Source organism: Psammomys obesus, unplaced genomic scaffold (assembly GCF_907164565.1).
Source record: "Psammomys obesus unplaced genomic scaffold, mPsaObe1.curated_primary_1811, whole genome shotgun sequence".
In the NCBI taxonomy this organism is placed as follows: Eukaryota; Metazoa; Chordata; class Mammalia; order Rodentia; family Muridae; genus Psammomys; species Psammomys obesus.
The window spans coordinates 36832814-36850803 of NW_026593286.1; positions in this window are offsets into that span (position 1 = coordinate 36832814).

Here is a 17990-nt window from a genome sequence, read left to right on the forward strand (position 1 = left end):
GGAAGAAGACTGCCCCAAGAGCTGTGCAGGAGTCAAGGACTGCCATTCCAGACTCCAACTTGTTCTGCCTGTTTCTGAGATTATTTCCACATGAGACAACAATGGAAAGAATATTGAAGATTTCCATTGACCTTCCCAGTTCCCCCAAACCCCTGACTGACAAAATCTTTTGATTAAAATACATATGTGACTTTGATGATCTTGCTATGTCTTATCCTTTTCTGAAAATAAGTTGTAAATATGTAAATACTTGGTATTTACTACGTTTTCTCTCATGATTGAATGCTGTTTGACTGTGATTCATTGTACAGTGCTATACACTTCTAGTCACCAAAGAATGAATAAATGAATGGCAGATAGAGATTTAAAAAAAAATCTAGCCATTTATTAGACGTAGTAAGTAAAAAAAGATTTTCCAAGAGTGATGAAACTATTCAGGCCTGTAATCCCAGGAGTTAGAGAGGTTGAGCATGACCTCAGCATGTTGATGCCCTGCTGGGATGCACAGTAATTTCAAGGCCAGTCTGGACCTCTGAGTGGGACATCTCACAATGAAAAACTTTTAAAAGACCTCAGATACAGCTTAGTGGATGAACGCTTGCCTACCTTGAGTGAGACATTGGCTCAATCCCCAGAAACAGAGTGTATATAAAGAAATAAGTTAGACAGATGCGTGCAGGAAAATAAAATTGCAATATAATATGAACTGCACATTCCTGGCAGTGGGACGGCCCTCACTGTGGTGCTTAATGAGAGCGTCTTGGAAGAAGAGGCTCTGGAACAAATAATAGACATTTTAAAAAGTAAAATATAATTGTGGGTGTGGAGGGAGGAGCTTTGGGGGTAGGGAAACTGATTGATGTTGTAGCTATTTCTGCTCAGCATTGTGCCACTGAAAATGGAAACGTTTGGGAGGCTGATGACATTGGCAAGAAGTGATAAACTGAAGCTTGAACACTGGGCTAGAGGTCAGAACCAGGGTCGAGGATCTTGATGCAGCCAGAGCTCAGAACCGACAGGATGTAGAGAAAAAAATGTTTTAATTGCTACAACAAGGTGTGGATGGTTTTAACCTTTAAATGATATGAAAGGTTGTAAATATTAAAGATATAAAACTAAGAATACTGTTTCCCCATACAAGTATTTATTAATCTTCCACAATTGAAGTTAATTTGATATTTTACTGTAGATAGAAAATAAAAGCTCCAACTTCAAATTTGTGTTTGCTGGATCCAGACAGACATTTTTTTTAAATTTTTATTAATTACAGTTTATTAACTTTGTATACTAGCTATAGCCTTCTCTCCCATTCCCTCCCAATCTCCCCTCCCCCCTCTTCATCTCCTATGCCCCTCCCCAAGTACAATGATAGGAGAGGTCCTCCTCCCCTTCCATCTGACCCTACTCTCTCAGGTCTCATCAGGACTGGATTCTTTGTCTTCCTCTGTGGAGTGATAAGGCTGCTCTCCCCCTCAGGGGGAGGTGATCAAAGAGCCAGCCACTGAGTTCATGTCAGAGACGGTCCCTGTTCCTATTATTGTGGAACCCTCATAGACACTGAGCTGCCATTGGCTACTTCTGTCCAGGGGTTCTAGGTTATCTCTTTGTTTGGAGTATCATTCTCAGAAAAGACCCCAGGGCCCAGATTTTTTGGTTCTGTTTTGTCAAGGTCCTGTCCCCTCCACGTCTTTCTATCTCCCCCTTCTTTCATAAAATTCCCTGCACTCTACCCAAAGTTTGGCTATGAGTCTCAGCATATGATTTGATACGCTGATGGATGGAGTCTTTCAGAGGCCCTCTGTGATAGGCTCCTGTCTTGTCCTGTTCCCTGTTTTCTGACTGTTCTGATGTCCCCTTCATTTGTCTTTCTGAATGAAGATTGAGCATCTTACCCAGAGTCCTCCTTCTTAACTAGCTTCCTTAGGTGTACAGATTTTAGTATGATTATCCTATATTATATGTCTAATATCCACTTATAAGTGAGTATATGCCATGTGTGTCTTTCTGCTTCTGGGATACCTCACTCAGGATGATCTTTTCTAGATCCCACCATTTGCCTGCAAATTTCATTATTTCCTTTTTTTAATTGCTGAGTAGTATTCCATTGTTTAAATGTACTACAAGTTTTGTATCCATTCCTCAGTTGAGAGACATCTGGGTTGTTTCCAGCTTCTGGCTATTACAAATAAAGCTGCTAAAATATGATGGAGCAAATGTCTTTGTTGTATACCTGAGCCTAGATATATGCCTAGAAGTAATATAACTGTTATTTTGTTGTTGTAATGGTTTCTATTTTGGTACTATTCTATCTGTAGATTTGTCTCCAGCCACAGGGCCACTAACCTTTAGGATTTGAATACTGATGTATTTTAGGGAAAATTTTCACCTTTCTACTGCCTATGATGGGAACTAGGAGTCTTCTCAGCTGAACATGAAAACTTCAAGGCTGCACCAAAAAATATTTGATCCTACTGGAAGAAAGATTTTATGCTATAATGAAATTAGTGTCAGAGACCATGAATGCATAAGTAATATGTTTTCAAAGGTGTTACAAAATTAAGGGAAAGTTGTGTCCATTTTAGTTCATATATATATATAAATATATATATATCTCAACATAAAGGTATATTTCTCTCTTTCTGGATGTTAGATATATGTCAATTGGTCAATTGTGCTAAGCATCAAACTTTTCCCTTATTTGCTCATCTCTGAAAGAAAAATACACTTTTCACCATGTATTTTGTTGACAGGTCATTTGACTATGGCTCAGATTCCATCACAGCTGAGCAGAAAGGCTATAAGAGACAGAAGCAAGTGGATGGCTGCTAATAGATTACGTCTTCTTGACATTGTAGAAAATGTCATGCAACCATGAAATATTAACAATATGGTGTTTAACAAGACCTGCATAATGACAAACCAGTCAACATACCATTGCAGATAGGGTAAAGTTCGCAAGGTCCTATTCTTAGATGAAGGGTTTAAAAGGAATCAGTGGCTGAAACATCAGCCATATATTCATAATTAATACCTCTTGAGTCCCTATAAAGCAACGTGTATGTCTGTTTCAGAAACCATCACTTGGCACTGGGTGACCAACTGATGTGTTCTTCTCTTGGGAGGGCCACCTCTACTCCCCACAGCCTTACCCAGTTACCTGTCATTCTTCTCTTGGGAGAGCCACCTCTACTCCCCACAGCCTTACTCAGTTACCTGTCATTCTTTTTTGTAGGCTTGAGACCACATGAGCTTTATCCTGTCTAGTTTGACATGCTTGTTTGTGTCCTCCTTGTTCAGCTCACATTTGGGTGGCCATGTTGATGAGATTTTATTGCTATGGATCCTTATTTACTAGAAGACACAATTTCACAGCAAAGTCACTAATTCTCTTGTTCTTAAAATCTTTCTGTACCCTCTTTTACAATGTTTCCTGAGCCTTAGGAGCATTAATGTTTTGTAGATGTATTCGTTGGAACTGGGCTTCACAACTCTTTATTAATTGGTTGTATTTTTCTTATAATGTACTTTGTCTATTGCAAGGAGAAGTTTCTTTAATGAGTGGCAAAGACAGATGTTTATAAATGCTTTTAGGGATTATGTTAATTAAGCAAATTGGGGATTGTAGATTCTCCTCCAATTATCCCCGTTTCACTAATGCTGAACAGTTTCAAACAGGTTTCCAGCACATATGTACAGCAGAGTGAGAGCAGTTATCACCAAGTATGTATGCCACTACTATACCTGTAGGTTATTGTAACAAGCTGGTTATTGACGTGGCTTGTAGCCATTATAGCTAGACAGGAATGTTGACTGCCTCCTTTATTTTGATACCTGCAAGGTATCTTCTGGTACCAAGAATACTAGGCCTAAGGGAGGAAACAGTCAGAACACTTCCAAAACAGTATTTGGGCTCTGTTCTGAAGTGCATGCTGTCTTCCGCAACAAGGGGCTATAGTCCACCTTTCGGGGGAACCAATGGCAATATCAATAGGGTATAGTGCTCTTAGTTCTGAGACATCTCTCCAGACTCTACTCATGCTCTTTTTTTTATTAAATACCATTTATACAACTCCAGATTTTAATTCTGAATAGGACTAGATGGTTGACTATTTTCCATACTAGGAAACAGAAATGTCTATTTTTCATGAATGACCCCTCTATTTATATGTTGAACCTAATAATTTTATGAAAGTTGACTGGTACAAATTGAAATTCAGAATGTGTTTTTGATATATTGTTCAATGTGCTCATGTCTTTGTCATGGAAAATGGTTATAATTCCAGTTAATAACACAATAAAAATACTCTTCAGTGTGAGCTGAACAACTTTTACACCTCTATACTGTATTGGTCTAAATCTATATATAGCAAAATAGAAGGCATAGTTATTGCTTGCTGAGCATATCAAATATAATTATAAATTAAAGTTGTGTTTTGACGTAGCTTATGTTTCTTTTTAATTTTACTAAAACTGTCAAGAACAAAAAGATGTTGGATTAATGGTCCAATTCAAACACTGAGTTTTGTGTTACCATTCTCTATTAGCATTAGAGTCCTGGAAGCCATATTTTTGTAGAATAACTTGTATTATTTGTGTATTACTACATAAGATCAATACACAAACTGAATAGTTGTTAGTTATCTGGTTAAGTTTTGGGTATTTATGAATCATAGAGGCCAGAAGTTGAGCTAATTGGGGGTAGTAAAGTAAATGGAGTTAATGTAGAACCTGCATAATGGTCTCTGTGAAACAAATACTTATATTCTGTGACCAGCTGAAGAGCATGCAATAAACCTGTAAACTCAGTGAGCAATCACAATCTAGTTTGAGCTCTTTATAAAGAGTAGAATAAAGTCTAGGTACTTAACTGCTAGTGTACTATATTGAATTATTAAATATAAGTTTCTAAAATATAAATTGTCTCTAAGGTTAGGATTTGTTCAGAAGCCAGAAATTAAACAAAAATTCAGAATGACTTAGAAGATAGCTCAATTAGTAAAATGTTTTTCATATAAGCATGAGGAACTGGGTTTAATTCTCAACAAGTATACAGAGAACCAGCAACTCTTCTACATCATATCCTCATATGATAGATTTGGTTATTTATAAAGTTTTGATAGCATAGCTGTTTGAAAGTAAAATGTTGATTCTTCCAAGATTTATACATGCTTAGGAAACTCACGCTTTGGGAAAGATACACATTTTTCATACTTCTGGCTTTTAGTCTGATTTACAGTGTTTTCTTGATGTTTTGTGTAACTAACATTTTCTTGTACCTTGAAGCTGAAGGTCTGAGATATAAATCCAAATTCTCCTTCCCTTTCAGAACAAAGAAGGCCTACATGCAGTCAATTAATTTGATCAAAGAATGCAGATGACAAAAATATGTTTGTCTTTTGTTTTCTTTTCTCTTTTTGCTTTCAGGAAGATGTTTTAATTAACCATCTCTGAAGTGTAGTAACATATCTGGTATAATTTTTCTGTATGAAAAAGGAGAAGAGGGTGAAGTCAACATGAATCTCATTTTAAAAATGTCAAGAGATGTTTCTAAAGTGTCTATAAGTGTTCTTCATATTTTTTGAGAGATTTATTATTATCAAATATAATTTTAACAGAAAATGTGGTCTTATGCTGAAATACTCATGAAAACTGTTCAGTTGTTGATGTTAAAAATTAGATAGTAGGAAGAACTTGATGGGAACCCTTGATTTTATAGTTTGCCCTGTTTGAACTCATATTCATATCTGACAGGAGGAGTTAATAGAAGGATAGTTAGTGTTGCTTATGCTTTTGTCATGTCACTGTCTGCATGATCATGCAGTTGGATAGTCCCTAACATTTATGCTTTTAATTCACTTTTTATTTATCTTTCATTTAAATATATTTTTCATAAAAATAGTCTGAGTATAGATTTTACTCCCAGACTTTCCCAAGATCTTCCTTACCTCCCCTCATATCTAAATCCATATGTCTGCTGTCTCTTATTAAAAAAAAACAACAAGCAGACATCTAAAGATTAATAATAAAATAAGATGAAACAAAACCAAATAAGCCAAAATAACACAAAAACATACTAAACAGAAGAAAAAGCACAAGATACACATATAGACATAGAGACACTAATGTTCATACACTTAGGAATCCCATGAAAACACAAAATGAAGGCCACAATATTTATAAGAGGGAACTGTAACGTAAAAGAAAAAATGCCCTGACAAATCATTATGAGACAAAGGACTTCCAAAGAGGTCATTAAGTTCAAGTTGTGTTTATCTATCCCTGGGTATGAGGCCTGCCCTTAAGTGTGGTTAGTATCCCCAGTGAGGGTCAGCTGAAGGGAAATGATTATTTTATTTGTGAGTGGTTATCAGTTGGAGATAGCTTTAGAATTGGGGGCTGTCTTCCCACCTCTCATCACAGAGAATTCTTCTGGCACAGACTGTGCAGGTCCTATGCATGCTGCGACAGTCACCGTGAGTGCTCCTGTGTTTAGAGTGTCTCTTTTCCTTAGAACCTTTCTTCTCTATGGTTTTTGCTATCTTTCTGCCCTCTCTTCTATAGTTATCTAATCCATGAGGGGGTGGGATTTGATGGAGAAATCCCATTTAGTGCTGAGTGTTCAAATGTCACTCACTCCACACTGTCCATCTGTATATCTCAGTATTGTTCCCATCTGCTACAATAGGAAGCTTCTCTGATGATGGCTGAGCAAGGCACTGCTCTATGAGTATAGCAGAATGTCATTCGGAGTCATTTTGGTACTACAATTCTTTATCAGAACAGCAGCAGTATTCCTCCTCCCCTCCTCCAGTTTCCTGATTTATTTGATCTCAAATTCTGACCACCCAAGTGTCACTGGGTAAAGATTTGATCTCAAGAAATAAGCCAAAAAAAAGCTCTTCCCCACTTTTTCTCCCAACATATTTACTGTGTCTGGTTTTATGTTGAGGTCTTTGATCAACTTGGATTTTAATTTTCTGCAGGGTTATAGATGTGGGTCTATTTGCATTTTTCTACATGTGAACTTCCAGTTAGACCAGTACCATTTGTTGAAGATACTGTCTTTTTTCTGTTGTATTGTTTTGGCATCTTTGTCAAAAATCAGGGGTCAGTAGGTGTATGTGTTTATTTCTGGGTCTTCAGTTCTATTCCATAGATCCAACAGTCTGTTTCTCAGTCAGTACCATCCTGTTATTATTGTTGTTCTATAGGACAGCTTGATATCAGGGGTAGTGATACCTCCAGAAGATCTTTTATTGTATAGGATTGTTTTAGCTATTTTGTTTTGTTTTTGTTTTTCCACATAAACTTGAGACTTTTTCTTTCAAAGTCTGTTAAGAATTGTGTTGGTATTTTGATGTGAATTGCTTTTGGTAGGATGGCCATTTTCAGTATGCTAATCCTACCAAGCCATGAGCATAGAAAATATTTCCATTTTCTGATTACTTCTTTAATTTCTTCAGACTTGAAGTTTTTTTTTTCATACAAGTTTTTTACTTGCTTGGTTAGAGTTACACCAAGATACTTTATGTTTTCTGTGGCTATTGAGAAAGGTTCTGTTTCTCTAATTTCTTTCTCAGCACCTTTGTCTGTTGTATATAGGAAGGCTGCTGATTTTTTGAATTAATTTTGTATCAAGCTACTTTGCTGAAGGTGTTAATCTGCTGGAAGATTTCTGTGGTAGAATTTTTGGGTCACTCATGTATACTATTATATCATCTGCGAATAGTGAAGGAGACAACTTCCTGAACAGAACACCAGCAGCTCAGGCTCTAAGATCAACAGCAGAGATTTAGCTGGATCTTAATGCAGATCTATTGCCATCTCTTTGAGGGACTGGCACAATAATTTGATATCAGCTGCTAAAGTTTCCACTCCCACCAGCAGGGGTGAGTGTTCTCTTTTTTTCACATATTCTTTTTCAGTCTTTGCCAGCTCATATTTGTAACTGTGGAACAACAACAAAAACTTTTTTACTGATCCCAGGTATTCTGATAGGTATAAGATGAAATCTGAAAATAATAATTATCCCGATAACTAAGTATGTTAAACATTTCTTTGAATTTTTCACAGCCATTTGTGTTTCCTATTTTCGAGAACTCTCTGTGTTGTTTGTTATTTTTTTATGTCCAGTGCTTTGACTTCTTCATGTATTTTGTCAAATATTTAGTTGGTAAAAATCTTTTCCTATTCTGTAGGCTGCAGTATTCTCTTATTGACAGTGTCTTTTGCCTTATAGAGCTTTTCAGCTTCATGAGGTCCCATTTACTAATTGTTGATTTGGTGCCTATTCAGGAAGTATTCTCATGTGATAACACATTCAAAGCTCTTCCCCACTTTCTCTTCGGGTTCAGTGTCTCCAGTTTTATTTTGAGGTCTTTGTTCCATTTGGAGATAGTTTGTGCAGGATGATGGATAGGTATTGACATGTTTATATATTTCTACATGCAGCCACCCATTTTGACAAGCACCATTTGTTGAAGGTGCTCTCTTTTTTCCAGTGTGTATTTCTGGCTTCTTTATCAAAAATCATTGTTCATAGGTGAGTAGACTTATGTCTGGGTCTTCAGTTTGATTTCATTATTCAATGTGTCTGTTCTCGTGCCAATACCCTACTGTTTTTATTATTGTTCCTCTGTAGTACAATTCACAAACAATAGTGATACCTCAAGCAGTTCTTTTTATTAAAGATTATTTTGTCTGTCCTGTTGTGTGCGTGCATTTCCAAATGAAGTGAAATAATGTTCTTTCAAGATCTGTGATTAATTGTGTTAAAATTTTCATGGAGATTACATTGAATCTGTAGATCAATTTCAGTAAGATGACCATTTTTTATTATATTAATTCAAACAATCTATGAACAAGGGAGAACTTTCCATTTTCTGATATCTTCTTCTATTTCTTTCTTCAGAGACTTGAAGTTTTGTCATATAGACTTTCACTTGTTTGGTTTGAGTTACCCCAAGATATTTTATATTAATTGAGGCTATGGAGGAATAGATACAGAAACTGTGGTATATTTACACAACGGAATACTACTCAGCAATTAAAAACAAGGAAATCATGAAATTTACAGGCAAATGGTGAGAACTAAAAAAGATAATCCTGAGTGAGGTATCCCAGAAGTAGAAAGACATACATGGTGTATACTCACTTATAAGTGGATATTCAACATATAAAATAGGGTAAACATACTAAAAACTAAGCAAGAAGGAGGACCCTGAATAAGATGATCAATCCTCACTCAGAAAACCTAATGGGATGGACATTGGAGGAGGGAGAAAACAGGCAACAAGATAGGAGCCTACCCACAGAGGGCTACTGAATGACTCTACCCAGCAGGGTATCAAAGCAGATGTAGAGACTCATAGCTAAACTTTGGACAGAGTACAGGGAAACTTATGAAAGAAGGGGGAGATAGAAAAACCTGGAGATAGAAAGACCTAGGAGCTCCACAAAGAGAGCATCAGATCCAAAAATTCGGGTTCTTTTCTGAGACATATACTCTAATCCAGGAGACAACCTAGAACCCCTGCACAGATGTAGTCCATGGCAACTCAGTGTCTATGTTGGTTCCCTAGTAATGGGAACATGGACTGTCTCTGACATGAACTCAGTGGCTGGTTCTTTGATCACCTCCCTCTGAGGAGGTAGCAGCCTTACCAGACCATAAAGGAAGACAATCTAGTTAGTGCTGATGAGACCTGATAGGTTAGAGTCTGGGGGAAGGGGAGGAAGACCTCTCCTATCAGCAGACTTGGAGAAGGGCATGGGAGAAGATGAGGGAGGACGAGTGGGATTCAGAGGAGTTGAGGGAGGAGGCTGCAGTGAGGATACAAAGTGAATAAATTGTAATAAATTAAATTAAATTAAATTAAAATTTAAAAATTCATTTACCTAGCCCTGGAATTTGTTGTTGTTGAGAGACTTCCAATTAGTGCTTCTGTTTCACTGGGGTTCCCAGTTTGTAAGTATTTTTATGTACTTGGAGCTAACACTAAGAAGTGGATTTGGTTAGAAGGGAGCTTGAGAAGTCCACAGGAAAGAAGAAAGCTGGGTGTGCCACCAAGATCTGCATAGAGCCCTGGGGATATGAACAAAGAGGAAGGAGAAACCACAGCAAGTAGTTTTCTACATAGCTGGGGATAATACTCGGGGACTGGTATTGAAGGGAGGAAGGAGATACTCCATTGGGGGGGGGGAACTGATTTTTCCTTTGTGAGTAGTTATAAATATCTTCTTAATTAGAAGTGTGACCCTATGTCCACTTTACTTTTTTTTTTTTTATAGGACTCATTTTGGCTTGAATCTCTGTAAGTCTTGTTCATGCTGTCAGTCTTTGTGTATCAGTTATGTTGTATCTAGGAGACACTCCTTTGAGTCATCCATTACCCCTACCTCTTATGATCTTCTGCTTTGCAAGAAAGGGTTTGATGAAGATATCCCATTTAGGAGTGAGTGTTCCTCAACTGCCATTCTCTGCACATTGGCATGTTGTGGGTCTCGGCATAATTCTCAATCTACTGCAAAAAAAGCCTGTTCTGATGAGGGTTAAGTAAGGCAAGGATCAATAAGTATTCCACTGTCATCAGGAGTAATTTTATTGCTGTGTTCCTTTATGAGAATAATAGTAGGTTTCTCCTTAGCCTTATGACCTACCTAATATTAGGTTCTTGGTCACTTCTGTAGTCTCAGTTTCAATACATAGGGTAGGCCTTAAATCCAATTAAAAAGGTGGTTGGTTACTACCATAACATTTGTGCCACTGTTAAACCGGTATATCTCATGTGAAGGTCAACATTGTAGGTCACAGTGTTTGCAGCTGGATTATGCTGATGATTACTTTTCATTTTTAGTATACTGTAGAGTACCTTCCAATATTATGAATGCTTGTCAGTTAGGCACTAATTCAACTTCCTTGTGTTTGGTGACATAAGTAAGTGTTGTCTTCAGCAAAAGAGCCTTAAAATCTTTTTATGGAGTACAATCAGTAGCCTTTGAAATTGCCTGTGATGATTGGCAGTGTCCTGGGACATTTTTGTTTAATGACTCAATAATATATAGCTTTTTCCTTGCCCTGGAGGTTTTAGTAGATGGCATAACAGTCTATAGTTGAGAAGAACACGTTCTTCTTTTAGTAGATTGAGAATTACACAGAGACCCACAATATGCCAATGTAGATATCTATATCTATCTATATCTATAATGTCTTCCTCATTATCTGATAAGTCCGTTTTAATTAATTTCATATGTGCACATATTTTAAGAAGTTTTACAGTAGGAAGTATCCATATGATTTTTTTCTCCATATATTGCCTTTTTTTTCCCATCATTTCTCATTTAAATATATTTTAGTTCCCTTTTATCTCTCTATAATACTTTATTCTATTTTCCTTTCCTTGAGAGATTTTCTCATTCCCCTGTTCTATTACTAGACACTTAACCTCTGTGGTAATCCAGATTATATCATACTTATTAAAACTTAACAGCTTTCATTCACATATAAGCAAAAACATCCAATAGTTGTTTTTGAGTCTATATTACCTCTCCTAGGGAAAAACATTTCCAACTCCATATATTACCTGCAAATTTTATAATTTATTTTTATATCAACTGAATAATATTATATTGTGTGAATGTACTACATTTTCATTATCCATTCATTATCCATCATCAGTTGGTGTTTTCAACACTTTGACCAGTTATGCATCTCTACATTTACTACTGTCAACTACAAAATGAAGCTTTGTTGTATAAGACTGGGAGGAACCTAGGCATGTCAACGCTGACAGCTAAAATCTGTATACCTAAGGAAGCTAAGCAAAAAGCAGGACCATGGGTAAGATGATCAATCCTCACTTAGAAAGACAAAAGGATGGACCTTGAAAGAAAGAGAAAACAGGAAACAGGACTGGGGCCTACCACAGAAGGCTTCTGAAATACTCTACCCAGCAGTGTACTAAAGCAGATGCTGAAACTCATAACCAAACTTTGGGCAGAGTGCAGGGAAACTTATGAAAGAAGGGGAAGATAGTAAGACATGGGGGGAATAGGAGCTCCACAAGGAGAACAACAGAACCAAAAAAATCTGGGCACAGGGGTCTTTTTTGAGACTGAAACTCCAACCAAGGAGCATGCATGGAGATTACCTAGAACCCCTGCTCAGATGTAGCCCATGGCGACACAATGCCCAAGTGGGTTCCCCAATAAGGGGAACAGGGTCTGTCTCTGACATGAACTCAGTGACTGGCTTCTTAATACCTCCCCCGAGGGGGGAGCAGCCTTACCAGGCCACAAAGGAAGACAATACAGCCAGTCCTGATGAGACCTGATAGGCTAGGGTCAAAGGAGGAGGAGGACCTCTTCTATCAGTGCGCTTGAAGAGGGGCATGGAAGAAGATAAGGGAAGGAGAGTGGGATTTGGAGGGAATCAGGGAGAAGGCCACAGTTGGGATACAAAATGAATACAGTATAATTATTATAAAAAATAAAAATTCAATTTAAAAACTCTCAACAGGTTAGATTCTCATCAAATTGGCTCTCCAAGGGGAGGTATATTAGGGGAACAAACAGACCTGGATATTGTTTTAAATGATCACACTCCCTTTCCACATACTGGAGAATGAAAGAATTCTTCTCCAGCCTTGCTAGAGAGATCCCATTAAGTTTCCTGGTGGATCAGTAAGAATTTTACACATTTTCCAACACTGTTTTCTTTTTTCAGAATTTTGTACTTTCAAGTTACTTTTGTCTGAATCTGCAAAAATATATCAGTTCCTGTTGGTATTTTTTTTATTCCATTCTGATTCCAGCATTAATATCCTTGGCTTTCACTCCAGATATACTGTGGGTCTCTGTACACACTTTTCAGTCTCTAAGATGGCTTGCTCAGATTATTTTCCTTGTTGTGAGGACAGTGACATCCAGGACTTTAGCTGTCATGCCAGAACTGAGATGTCTTTAAACTACCTATATGCTCACAAATTATTTTCTACTACTTGCTTTTGTAAGCTATGAAGGTTGCTTCTACTCATAAAAGTTTTCATGTAGTAATTCATATCATTAACATAAGCTTTGATTTGCATGAATATTAAAATACTTGTATATTTAGACACTTAAAAAAACAATTAAATGGCATTGTGCCTCCTTTCGTGTCCATGCACATAAAGAGGCAAGCTTTATAAAAGTAAGAGATTGAAGTACATGGATTTCAGAGTTAATGCAGTAACTACTAAATGTACTGGGTGTAGAATACTGGGTGCAGCACGGTTTAAAGTTTCTTGTTCTTCCTACCACATACATAGTGCCTAAGCCTCTAAATTGTCATATTCTGTCATGGTTTTCACAATTTGTCACTATGTAGTTCAGTCATCCCTTTGATGCCCTTCTTAAGATCTGAGCCATGTAGCTTTTTATCATAATAAAATTTTAACCCATCTTTACTGTCAGATGATCCTTTCTGAAAGAGTACATGTATTAAAGCAACAGAAAGAGAGCAATCTCAGTCATACTTATTGGTTAATTTTATTTTCACATAACTGATTAGTTTGTAATAATTTCACAGAAAATCTAATGTATAGTGAGCATTTATGTCCACGTTTCAAGGCTGTGAATGACATCTATTTTAATTGTCACTGGAATGTGTTAATACCTACATGATATAAATGTCTCACCCTGGATGGTACTCTTCAGCTTTTCCCTTAGAAGCAAAGAAATACAGAAGAGTTAATATAAAAAAAACCCTGAAACTCTACTTTAGAGAAACTTTTTCCCCTTTGTCAAAACATAGATTTCATAACTCCAGAAATACCTACCGAAGCAAAAATAATACATCAAACAGCAAACTTCTACAAAACTAAGTGAGAAATAAGTACTAATACAAACAGTAAATATGATAAAAGGAACTCTGCTTTGTTAGCATTCTTCAGTTCCTCTTCTTCCCTGCTTCACACAGCTCTTAAAACCCCACATTCTGCACTAATTCTTCTCTAAACACACCACTGTAAAACATCTCCTATGTAGCTGTCAAATTATAATGATTTCTTGCTACCTACTGTATCTCATCATCCCCTCTCTTAACAACTATAAAGTGCAAATATGATCATATTCGTTTATTTACTCATTCTATATTCATTTTAACTCATTTTGAGTATGTCAGTGATGCTCATTTCATATTCAAATGTTTTAGAGGGGGTGGATGATTCTACATTAAGAATTATAAAATAAAATTTAGGATGGCTAGATACAATACATGTATCATGGGGATTGAGAAAAGGCATGGTCAGAGTTCAGCAAAGGATCAAGCATGTGCTTGCTTCTAAGATTTTTAAGTAGTAAGGTCAGTTGAGCATTTGATTTCTTTATAATATCCAGTCAAACATCTATTCTTAGAGAAAGGAACACTAACATTGAAATGGCTGAGGCTGAAAACTGAGAATGATAGGGTGAGTAGAAAAATAAGAACCGATAACCAGATTCTTGCAGTTGCTCAGGTTATGCACTATGTATAAGCACTGTGCAACTCTGAAGAAGTCTAGGAGCAAATATGTGGTGTATACATGCAAACTAGCATGGTACTTAACTCTGCTGCATCCCCAGTACCACTGCACGTCTGGAACTGAAGCCTGAAGACAAAAAATAGAATAGCTGAGGATCCAAGATGGCTGCCCCGGAGGACACTGTGTCTGAAGAGCAGGACAGAAGTGACTGCACAGCAACCAACAGACCGAAAACTCTGGGCAATAAAACACCAGTGACTTTGTTTTCCAGATGAGAGGAAACCTCACGGTGTGGGAAATAATCACCTCTGTTCTCAGGTCACCCAGCTAAACCCAGAAAGAGTTCTTGGATCTTGGCAGGTGTTCAGTCACCAGCCCAGAGACAAATACCTGCTCTCCTGACTCACTGTCCCAGAAAGAACTATGGGTCCCAAAACACCAGAGACTGGGTTTCCCTGTTGAAAGAGAACCCCATGGTGAAGGAAATATCAGGTCCAATCTCAGGGCACTCAACCTAACATGCCCCCTCCCCCGACAACAAAAATTTCCTGGAAAAGTTCCCTGGTTTCTGCAGGAGTCCAGTCACCAGATCTGAGCCACTCCCTTGCGGCTGTCTGCTCTACTCACCATTCCAGACTGACCTGTGGACCCCATAACACCAGAAACTGGGTCTCCCTGTCAGGAGGAAATCCCAGGTAAGGAAAACAACAGGTCTGACCTCAGGACACCTAGCTAATCCCAGGAAAACTTCCTGGGTCCCACAGGCTCCAAACTCTAGTCTCCAATCACAGGCCTGTGTGCTGCTCACCTGCCACGGATTACCTCTTGGGTACTGGGGCACAGAGCTCCAACCTCAGACTTACAGAAACCTGGGTCCCATGGTATCAGCTCCCAGATCAGCTCGGTGCTACCTATCTTCCTAGCTAAACTGACCAACCCTCTGGCTTTGTAGTTCTTCAACATGGCTGCATCCAGCATAAACAGTGTAAGAGCAGTAGCAGCAGTTCACTCAATTCAGAGCAAGAAACTCAGTGTCAGGGAGGCTCAAGACTTCTCCTGGTAAGAGGAGACCCCCCTGGCTACAAATAACCTATTACCCCACAGGTACATACACCTGAGGTGAGCACCGGCCATCCAGTAACCATGCTCAAAAAGCTGAGGAGGCCTCCTTCAGGAGCAACCATTTTCCTGCCAAGGGGATTCTCCCTACCCCAGGGTTCAGGCACACACCAGAAACTAACAGACAACACCTGAGATAACCAGAGAGGTAGAGGCCAGCATAAAAACACAACCAACAAAAGCAAAAGCAATTTGGCATCTCCAGAACCCAGTTATCCAGGGGCAAGTACCCCTGGACACCCTAACATAAGTGAAATTCAAGAAGATGATCTTACATCTATGCTTATGAAGAGGACAATGGAGGGAACAATTAAAATGCGTGAAGAATAGAGGAAGATATAGCAAAACAGATTATGCCCATCCGTAAAGAAATGCAGGAAGATGCAATAAAACTGTTTGTAGCCGTCAAAAAGGAAATAATTAACTCACTGAAAGAAATAAAAGAAACAGAGGCATGTTCAAACAAACAGGTAAAGGAATTGAAGGAAAATCAGAGAAATACAGTCAGGCAGGTAGAGGAAACCAACAAAACAGCTCAGGATCTGATGATAGAATTGAAAACACAAATGGAGGAAATCATGAAGAGGAAGAACTTAGGGAAGAAAACAAGAACTACAGAGGTAAGTATACTCAACAGACTATAAGGCATGGAAGAAAGAATTTCAGATGTGAAAGATACAATGGAAGAAACTGATGTATCCATCAAAGAAAATGTTAAATGTAAAAATTTCCTGACACAAACCATCCAAGAAATCCAAGACAACATGAAAAGACAAAACTTAGAAATAATAGGAATAGAGGAAAAGTATTTCCATTTTCAAAGTCCAGAAAATATTTTCAACAAAATCATAGAAGAAAATTTTCCCAATTTAAAGGGGAGGCCTATAAGCATATAAGAGGCATACAGAATACCTAATAAATTAGATGAGAAAAGAAAATCCTCTTGCCACATAATAATCAAAGCAGTAAGTATACAGAAAAAAGAAAAAAATACTAAAGCTGCAAGGGAAAAAGGCCAAGTAACGTATCATGTCAAACCCATCAGAATCACACCTGACTTCTCAACACAGACTATGAAAGCCAGAAGAGCCTGGACTGATATCATGCAGGCCCTAAGAGAACACAGATGTCAGCCCAGGCTACTATATCCAGCAAAACTCTCAGTCCTCATAGATGGAGAAAACAAGATATTGAATGACAAAAACAAATTTAAACAATACCTACCTACATATCAAGCCTTACAGAATATACTAGAAGGAAAAATACAACCCAAGAAAGCTACCTACATTCAGGAAAACACAGGAAATAAATAACCTCACTACAGCAGAACTAAAAGTATCCCAGCACACAAACACACTACTACAACCAACATCAAAATAAGAAGATCCAACAGCCACTGGTCATTAATCTTTCTCATTATCAATGGACTCAACTCTGCAATAAAAAGACACAGACTAACAGAATGGATGCGTAAACAAAACCCAACAATCTGTTGCATACAAGAAACACATCTAAGTCACCAAGACAGACATTATCTGAGAATAAAAGGCTGGAAAACTGTTTTCAAACAAATGGACCCAAAAAGCAAGCAGGAGTAGCCATTCTAGTATCTAATAAGAAAGACTTTCAACCAAAATTAATCAAAAGAGATGGGGAAGGTCACTTCATACTCATCAAAGGAAAATTCCACCAAGAAGATATCACAGTTCTGAACATCTATGCCCAAAGTGCAAGGGCATCCACATTTATAAAAGAAACATTAATAAAACTTAAACCACACATAGATCTGTAGACTTTAATTGTGGAAGACTTCAATACTCCACTCCTAACAAAGAACAGGTCAACAAAACAGAAATTAAACAACAAATAATGACTCTAACAGATGTCATGAATCAAAGGAACCTAACAGACATCTACATAACTTTTCACCCAAAAACAAAAGAATTTACTTTCTTTCCAGCACCTTCTGGAACCTTCTCCAAAATAGACCATATAGTTGATCACAAAGCAAGCCTAAACAGATAGAAGAAGATTGAATTAATCCCTTGTATCCTATCTAATCACCATAAACTAAAGCTGGACCTCAACAACAATAGAAATAACAAAATGCTTACACTCACAGGGAAACTAAAAAACTAGCTACTTCCCTGAGGAGTCAAAGAAGAAGTAAAAAAAAAAAAAAAAAAAAAAAGAAATTAAAGACTTCCTAGAATTCAATGAAAATGAAGGCACACCATACACAATCTTATGGGATACAATGAAAGCAGTGCTAAGAGGAAATTTCATAGCACTAAGTGCCTTCATAATGAAAATTGAAACATCTCATACAAGCAACTTAATGGCCCACCTGAAAGCCCTAGGAAAAAAGAAAGA